Below are 9586 nucleotides of genomic sequence, written 5' to 3' on the forward strand. Positions count from 1 at the left end.
GCTCGGGAGCGGCTTTTTGCACAAGATCACGCCGTGTTAGGCTTCCAGGACCTCGGCTAAGCAATTTTAACGGGTCGCCCGGTTCTTTTTTGATCCAGCCCGGTTCTTTTTTTATCCAGCCTGGTTCTTTTTACACTTCCAGCTGGAGCTCGGGAGCGGCTTTTTGCACAAGATCACGCCGTGTTAGGCTTCCAGGACCTCGGCTAAGCAATTTTAACGGGTCGCCCGGTTCTTTTTTTTTATCCAGCCCGGTTCTTTTTTTATCCAGCCCGGTTCTTTTTACACTTCCAGCTGGAGCTCGGGAGCGGCTTTTTGCACAAGATCACGCCGTGTTAGGCTTCCAGGACCTCGGCTAAGCAATTTTAACGGGTTGCCCGGTTCTTTTTTGAACCAGCCCGGTTCTTTTTTTTATCCAGCCTGGTTCTTTTTACACTTCCAGCTGGAGCTCGGGAGCGGCTTTTTGCACAAGAACACGCCGTGTTAGGCTTCCAGGACCTCGGCTAAGCAATTTTAACGGGTCGCCCGGTTCTTTTTTGATCCAGCCCGGTTCTTTTTTTTATCCAGCCTGGTTCTTTTTACACTTCCAGCTGGAGCTCGGGAGCGGCTTTTTGCACAAGAACACGCCGTGTTAGGCTTCCAGGACCTCGGCTAAGCAATTTTAACGGGTTGCCCGGTTCTTTTTTGAACCAGCCCGGTTCTTTTTTTTATCCAGCCTGGTTCTTTTTACACTTCCAGCTGGAGCTCGGGAGCGGCTTTTTGCACAAGAACACGCCGTGTTAGGCTTCCAGGACCTCGGCTAAGCAATTTTAACGGGTCGCCCGGTTCTTTTTTGATCCAGCCCGGTTCTTTTTTTTATCCAGCCTGGTTCTTTTTACACTTCCAGCTGGAGCTCGGGAGCGGCTTTTTGCACAAGATCACGCCGTGTTAGGCTTCCAGGACCTCGGCTAAGCAATTTTAACGGGTCGCCCGGTTCTTTTTTTTATCCAGCCCGGTTCTTTTTTTATCCAGCCCGGTTCTTTTTACACTTCCAGCTGGAGCTCGGGAGCGGCTTTTTGCACAAGATCACGCCGTGTTAGGCTTCCAGGACCTCGGCTAAGCAATTTTAACGGGTCGCCCGGTTCTTTTTTGATCCAGCCCGGTTCTTTTTTTTATCCAGCCTGGTTCTTTTTACACTTCCAGCTGGAGCTCGGGAGCGGCTTTTTGCACAAGAACACGCCGTGTTAGGCTTCCAGGACCTCGGCTAAGCAATTTTAACGGGTCGCCCGGTTCTTTTTTTTATCCAGCCCGGTTCTTTTTTTATCCAGCCCGGTTCTTTTTACACTTCCAGCTGGAGCTCGGGAGCGGCTTTTTGCACAAGATCACGCCGTGTTAGGCTTCCAGGACCTCGGCTAAGCAATTTTAACGGGTCGCCCGGTTCTTTTTTGATCCAGCCCGGTTCTTTTTTTTATCCAGCCTGGTTCTTTTTACACTTCCAGCTGGAGCTCGGGAGCGGCTTTTTGCACAAGAACACGCCGTGTTAGGCTTCCAGGACCTCGGCTAAGCAATTTTAACGGGTCGCCCGGTTCTTTTTTTTATCCAGCCCGGTTCTTTTTTTATCCAGCCCGGTTCTTTTTACACTTCCAGCTGGAGCTCGGGAGCGGCTTTTTGCACAAGATCACGCCGTGTTAGGCTTCCAGGACCTCGGCTAAGCAATTTTAACGGGTCGCCCGGTTCTTTTTTGATCCAGCCCGGTTCTTTTTTTTATCCAGCCCGGTTCTTTTACACTTCCAGCTGGAGCTTGGGAGCGGCTTTTTGCACAAGAACACGCCGTGTTAGGCTTCCAGGACCTCGGCTAAGCAATTTTAACGGGTCGCCCGGTTCTTTTTTGATCCAGCCCGGTTCTTTTTTTATCCAGCCCGGTTCTTTTTACACTTCCAGCTGGAGCTCGGGAGCGGCTTTTTGCACAAGATCACGCCGGGTTAGGCTTCCAGGACCTCGGCTAAGCAATTTTAACGGGTCGCCCGGTTCTTTTTTGATCCAGCCGGTTCTTTTTTTATCCAGCCCGGTTCTTTTTACACTTCCAGCTGGAGCTCGGGAGCGGTTTTTTGCACAAGATCACGCCGTGTTAGGCTTCCAGGACCTCGGCTAAGCAATTTTAACGGGTCGCCCGGTTCTTTTTTGATCCAGCCCGGTTCTTTTTTTTATCCAGCCCGGTTCTTTTCACACTTCCAGCTGGAGCTCGGCAGCGGCTATTTGCACAAGATCACGCCGGGTTAGGCTTCCAGGACCTCGGCTAAGCAATTTTAACGGGTCGCCCGGTTCTTTTTTGATCCAGCCCGGTTCTTTTTTTATCCAGCCCGGTTCTTTTTACACTTCCAGCTGGAGCTCGGGAGCGGCTTTTGCACAAGATCACGCCGTGTTAGGCTTCCAGGACCTCGGCTAAGCAATTTTAACGGGTCGCCCGGTTCTTTTTTGATCCAGCCCGTTCTTTTTTTATCCAGCCCGGTTCTTTTTACACTTCCAGCTGGAGCTCGGGAGCGGTTTTTTGCACAAGATCACGCCGTGTTAGGCTTCCAGGACCTCGGCTAAGCAATTTTAACGGGCCGCCCGGTTCTTTTTTGATCCAGCCCGGTTCTTTTTTGATCCAGCCCGGTTCTTTTTCCACTTCCAGCTGGAGCTCAGCAGCGGCTTTTTGCACAAGATCACGCCGGGTTAGGCTTCCAGGACCTCGGCTAAGCAATTTTAACGGGTCGCCCGGTTCTTTTTTGATCCAGCCCGGTTCTTTTTTTATCCAGCCCGGTTCTTTTTACACTTCCAGCTGGAGCTCGGGAGCGGTTTTTTGCACAAGATCACGCCGTGTTAGGCTTCCAGGACCTCGGCTAAGCAATTTTAACGGGCCGCCCGGTTCTTTTTTGATCCAGCCCGGTTCTTTTTTGATCCAGCCCGGTTCTTTTTCCACTTCCAGCTGGAGCTCAGCAGCGGCTTTTTGCACAAGATCACGCCGGGTTAGGCTTCCAGGACCTCGGCTAAGCACTTCTAACGGGTCGCCCGGTTCTTTTTTGAACCAGCCCGGTTCTTTTTACACTTCCAGCTGGAGCTCAGCAGCGGCTTTTTGCACAAGATCACGCCGGGTTAGGGTTCCAGGACCTCGGCTAAGCAATTTTAACGGGCCGCCCGGTTCTTTTTTTGATCCAGCCCGGTTCTTTTTACACTTCCAGCTGGAGCTCAGCAGCGGCTTTTTGCACAAGATCACGCCGGGTTAGGCTTCCAGGACCTCGCCTAAGCACTTCTAACGGGCCCTGGTCCACCCCTGCCAGCGCATTTCAAAACTTGGCATTAATTTCGACCTAAGAGACGAAGTCTGATTTTTTTCTACCACTTGGGCGGCCTTTTGCACCCAGAACACCCGCACCGGCACCATAAATTCGAAGGGTGCCGAGTGCGTCGGCGCAGATTCTGCGACGGAGTGACACTTCCCTCTTGTGGACATTCGGCGGTAGGTGAAATGCGCACTCGGTCTTCTCTTTTCTTTTCCTTCCAGTGAAACTTTGGCAACATTCTGCGAGCTGCTGGCTTCCAGAACCTCGGCCAAGCAGGTGGAGGATTTTTTTCCACTTCCAGCTGGAGGTGAGGAGGGACTTTTTGGGCAAGATCACGCCGACTTAGCAAGCAAGGTGGAAGTGCCAGCATGCTCCGTGGCTGGAAGTGTGGATGTGCCAGCACCCTCCCTGCCTATGGAAGTGTGGAGCTCCAGCACCCTCCCTGCCTATGGAAGTGTGGAGCTCCAGCACCCTCCCTGCCTATGGAAGTGTGGAGCTCCAGCACCCTCCCTGCCTATGGAAGTGTGGAGCTCCAGCACCCTCCCTGCCTATGGAAGTGTGGAGCTCCAGCACCCTCCCTGCCTATGGAAGTGTGGAGCTCCAGCACCCTCCCTGCCTATGGAAGTGTGGAGCTCCAGCACCCTCCCTGCCTATGGAAGTGTGGAGCTCCAGCACCCTCCCTGCCTATGGAAGTGTGGAGCTCCAGCACCCTCCCTGCCTATGGAAGTGTGGAGCTCCAGCACCCTCCCTGCCTATGGAAGTGTGGAGCTCCAGCACCCTCCCTGCCTATGGAAGTGTGGAGCTCCAGCACCCTCCCTGCCTATGGAAGTGTGGAGCTCCAGCACCCTCCCTGCCTATGGAAGTGTGGAGCTCCAGCACCCTCCCTGCCTATGGAAGTGTGGAGCTCCAGCACCCTCCCTGCCTATGGAAGTGTGGAGCTCCAGCACCCTCCCTGCCTATGGAAGTGTGGAGCTCCAGCACCCTCCCTGCCTATGGAAGTGTGGAGCTCCAGCACCCTCCCTGCCTATGGAAGTGTGGAGCTCCAGCACCCTCCCTGCCTATGGAAGTGTGGAGCTCCAGCACCCTCCCTGCCTATGGAAGTGTGGAGCTCCAGCACCCTCCCTGCCTATGGAAGTGTGGAGCTCCAGCACCCTCCCTGCCTATGGAAGTGTGGAGCTCCAGCACCCTCCCTGCCTATGGAAGTGTGGAGCTCCAGCACCCTCCCTGCCTATGGAAGTGTGGAGCTCCAGCACCCTCCCTGCCTATGGAAGTGTGGAGCTCCAGCACCCTCCCTGCCTATGGAAGTGTGGAGCTCCAGCACCCTCCCTGCCTATGGAAGTGTGGAGCTCCAGCACCCTCCCTGCCTATGGAAGTGTGGAGCTCCAGCACCCTCCCTGCCTATGGAAGTGTGGAGCTCCAGCACCCTCCCTGCCTATGGAAGTGTGGAGCTCCAGCACCCTCCCTGCCTATGGAAGTGTGGAGCTCCAGCACCCTCCCTGCCTATGGAAGTGTGGAGCTCCAGCACCCTCCCTGCCTATGGAAGTGTGGAGCTCCAGCACCCTCCCTGCCTATGGAAGTGTGGAGCTCCAGCACCCTCCCTGCCTATGGAAGTGTGGAGCTCCAGCACCCTCCCTGCCTATGGAAGTGTGGAGCTCCAGCACCCTCCCTGCCTATGGAAGTGTGGAGCTCCAGCACCCTCCCTGCCTATGGAAGTGTGGAGCTCCAGCACCCTCCCTGCCTATGGAAGTGTGGAGCTCCAGCACCCTCCCTGCCTATGGAAGTGTGGAGCTCCAGCACCCTCCCTGCCTATGGAAGTGTGGAGCTCCAGCACCCTCCCTGCCTATGGAAGTGTGGAGCTCCAGCACCCTCCCTGCCTATGGAAGTGTGGAGCTCCAGCACCCTCCCTGCCTATGGAAGTGTGGAGCTCCAGCACCCTCCCTGCCTATGGAAGTGTGGAGCTCCAGCACCCTCCCTGCCTATGGAAGTGTGGAGCTCCAGCACCCTCCCTGCCTATGGAAGTGTGGAGCTCCAGCACCCTCCCTGCCTATGGAAGTGTGGAGCTCCAGCACCCTCCCTGCCTATGGAAGTGTGGAGCTCCAGCACCCTCCCTGCCTATGGAAGTGTGGAGCTCCAGCACCCTCCCTGCCTATGGAAGTGTGGAGCTCCAGCACCCTCCCTGCCTATGGAAGTGTGGAGCTCCAGCACCCTCCCTGCCTATGGAAGTGTGGAGCTCCAGCACCCTCCCTGCCTATGGAAGTGTGGAGCTCCAGCACCCTCCCTGCCTATGGAAGTGTGGAGCTCCAGCACCCTCCCTGCCTATGGAAGTGTGGAGCTCCAGCACCCTCCCTGCCTATGGAAGTGTGGAGCTCCAGCACCCTCCCTGCCTATGGAAGTGTGGAGCTCCAGCACCCTCCCTGCCTATGGAAGTGTGGAGCTCCAGCACCCTCCGTGCCTATGGAAGTGTGGAGCTCCAGCACCCTCCCTGCCTATGGAAGTGTGGCGCTCCAGCACCCTCCGTGCCTGGAGCTATGGAAGTATGGAGCTCCAGCACCCTCCGTGCCTATGGAAGTGTGGAGCTCCAGCACCCTCCGTGCCTGGAGCTATGGAAGTGTGGAGCTCCAGCACCCTCCGTGCCTAGGGAAGTGTGGAGCTCCAGCACCCTCCGTGCCTATGGAAGAGCCACCTCCGCGGGCATGCTGCTCAACCACGCCGGCCCAGAGTTCCAGCCGCTCGGCTACACTCTCTCACAAGCCCCGCCTGGAGCTCCCCAGCCCGCCCCTGGTACCTCAACTACCGAGGCCAGCCGCTCGACCAGGCCGGCCCAGAGTTCCAGCCGCTCGGATAAGCTCTGTCACTCTCCCGCTAAGCAGCCACCGGTAACGGGGAAATGTCGCCGCCTTGTGGACACGCCGTTGTAAATGAATGGGCTTTCGCACTTAGTGCAATTTTCGCCAGCTCCGTGGCTGCAAGTATGGAGCTATGGAGCTATGGAGCCACCAGACAGGCTGGAGCTCTGGAGCTATGGAAGTATGGAGCTCTGGAGCTATGGAGCTATGGAGCTATGGAGCTCTGGGGCTATGGAGCTATGGAGCTATGGAGCTCTGGAGCTCTGGTGCTATGGAGCTATGGCGCTCTGGAAGTATGGAGCTATGGAGCTATGGAGCTATGGAGCTATGGAAGTCTGGAGCTATGGAAGTATGGAGCTATGGAAGTATGGAGCTATGGAGCTATGGAGCTATGGAGCTATGGAGCTATGGAGCCACCAGCCAGCACCCTCCGTGGCTGGATCAATGGAAGTGTTTTAGGTACCAGGCAGCCAAAGGGCCGAGGCCTCACGCTCGACCACGCCGGCGCAGAGTTCCAGCCGCTCGGATAAGCTCTGTCACTCACCCGCCGCGCAGCCACCGGTAACGGGGAAATGTCGCCGCCTTGTGGACACGCCGTTGTAAATGAATGGGCTTTCGCACTTAGTGCAATTTTCGCCAACTCTCTGACTGGAGCTATGGAAGTATGGAGCTATGGAGCCACCAGCCACCCAGGCTGGAGCTATGGAGCTCTGGAGCTATGGAGCTCTGGTGCTATGGAAGTATGGAGCTATGGAGCTATGGAAGTATGGCGCTATGGAGCTATGGAGCTCTGGAAGTATGGAGCTATGGAGCTCTGGAGGTATGGAGCTATGGAGCCCTGGAGCCCTGGAGCTATGGAGCCCTGGAGCCCTGGAGCTATGGAGCCCTGGAGCTATGGAGCTATGGAGCCCTGGAGCTATGGAGCCCTGGAGCTATGGAGCTATGGAGCTCTGGTGCTATGGAGCTATGGAGCTCTGGTGCTATGGAGCTATGGAGCTCTGGTGCTATGGAGCTATGGAGCTCTGGTGCTATGGAGCTATGGAGCTCTGGTGCTATGGAGCTCTGGAGCTCTGGTGCTATGGAGCTATGGAGCTCTGGTGCTATGGAGCTCTGGAGCTCTGGTGCTATGGAGCTCTGGAGCTCTGGTGCTATGGAGCTATGGAGCTCTGGTGCTATGGAGCTATGGAGCTCTGGTGCTATGGAGCTATGGAGCTCTGGTGCTATGGAGCTATGGAGCTATGGAGCCACCAGCCAGCACCCTCCGTGGCTGGATCAATGGAAGTGTTTTAGGTACCAGGCAGCCAAAGGGCCGGGGCCTCACGCTCGACCACGCCGGCGCAGAGTTCCAGCCGCTCGGATAAGCTCTGTCACTCACCCGCCGCGCAGCCACCGGTAACGGGGAAATGTCGCCGCCTGGCGGACACGCCGTTGTAAATGAATGGGCTTTCACTTAGTGCAATTTTAGCCAACTCCGTGGCTGCAAGTATGGAAGTATGGAGCTATGGAGCCACCAGCCAGCACCCTCCGCGGCTGGAGCTATGGAAGTATGGAGCTATGGAGCTATGGAGCTCTGGAAGTATGGAGCTATGGAGCTCTGGAGGTATGGAGCTATGGAGCCCTGGAGCCCTGGAGCTATGGAGCCCTGGAGCTATGGAGCTATGGAGCCCTGGAGCTATGGAGCCCTGGAGCTATGGAGCTATGGAGCTCTGGTGCTATGGAGCTATGGAGCTCTGGTGCTATGGAGCTATGGAGCTCTGGTGCTATGGAGCTATGGAGCTCTGGTGCTATGGAGCTATGGAGCTCTGGTGCTATGGAGCTATGGAGCTCTGGTGCTATGGAGCTATGGAGCTCTGGTGCTATGGAGCTATGGAGCTCTGGTGCTATGGAGCTATGGAGCTCTGGTGCTATGGAGCTATGGAGCTCTGGTGCTATGGAGCTATGGAGCTATGGAGCTCTGGTGCTATGGAGCTATGGAGCTCTGGTGCTATGGAGCTATGGAGCTCTGGTGCTATGGAGCTATGGAGCTCTGGTGCTATGGAGCTCTGGTGCTATGGAGCTCTGGTGCTATGGAGCTATGGAGCTCTGGTGCTATGGAGCTCTGGAGCTCTGGAGGTATGGAGCTATGGAGCTATGGAGCCACCAGCCAGCACCCTCCGTGGCTGGATCAATGGAAGTGTTTTAGGTACCAGGCAGCCAAAGGGCCGAGGCCTCACGCTCGACCACGCCGGCGCAGAGTTCCAGCCGCTCGGATAAGCTCTGTCACTCACCCGCCGCGCAGCCACCGGTAACGGGGAAATGTCGCCGCCTTGTGGACACGCCGTTGTAAATGAATGGGCTTTCGCACTTAGTGCAATTTTAGCACACTCTCTGACTGGAGCTATGGAAGTATGGAGCTATGGAGCCACCAGCCACCCAGGCTGGAGCTATGGAGCTATGGAGCTCTGGTGCTATGGAGCTATGGAGCTCTGGTGCTATGGAGCTATGGAGCTCTGGTGCTATGGAGCTATGGAGCTCTGGTGCTATGGAGCTATGGAGCTCTGGTGCTATGGAGCTATGGAGCTCTGGTGCTATGGAGCTATGGAGCTCTGGTGCTATGGAGCTCTGGAGCTCTGGAGGTATGGAGCTATGGAGCTATGGAGCCACCAGCCAGCACCCTCCGTGGCTGGATCAATGGAAGTGTTTTAGGTACCAGGCAGCCAAAGGGCCGGGGCCTCACGCTCGACCACGCCGGCGCAGAGTTCCAGCCGCTCGGATAAGCTCTGTCACTCACCCGCCGCGCAGCCACCGGTAACGGGGAAATGTCGCCGCCTGGCGGACACGCCGTTGTAAATGAATGGGCTTTCGCACTTAGTGCAATTTTAGCCAACTCCGTGGCTGCAAGTATGGAAGTATGGAGCTATGGAGCCACCAGCCAGCACCCTCCGCGGCTGGAGCTATGGAAGTATGGAGCTATGGAGCTCTGGGGCTATGGAAGTATGGAGCTCTGGGGCTATGGAGCTCCGGGGCTATGGAGCTCCGGGGCTATGGAGCTCCGGGGCTATGGAGCTCCGGGGCTATGGAGCTCTGGAGCTCCGGGGCTATGGAGCTCCGGGGCTATGGAGCTCCGGGGCTATGGAGCTCTGGAGCTATGGAAGTATGGATGATCCAGCACCCTCCGTGGCTGACCGCTGGTGCTCGGGGCCGGTGAACTCGGCACCCGCCGGAGGCGGGTGCCTCGGTGACCGCTGTCGCTTGGGGCCAGTGAACTCGGCACCCGCCTTCGGGGTGCCTCGGTGACCGGTTGTCGCTTGGGGCCAGTGAACTCGGCACCCGCCTTCGGCGGGTGCCTCGGTGACCGGTTGTCGCTTGGGGCCGGTGAACTCGGCACCCGCCTTCGGCGGGTGCCTCGGTGACCGGTTGTCGCTTGGGGCCGGTGAACTCGGCACCCGCCTTCGGCGGGTG

This window comes from Syngnathus leptorhynchus, unplaced genomic scaffold (genome assembly GCF_054491065.1).
Source record: "Syngnathus leptorhynchus isolate UIUO unplaced genomic scaffold, UIUO_Slep HiC_scaffold_431, whole genome shotgun sequence".
In the NCBI taxonomy this organism is placed as follows: domain Eukaryota; kingdom Metazoa; phylum Chordata; class Actinopteri; order Syngnathiformes; family Syngnathidae; genus Syngnathus; species Syngnathus leptorhynchus.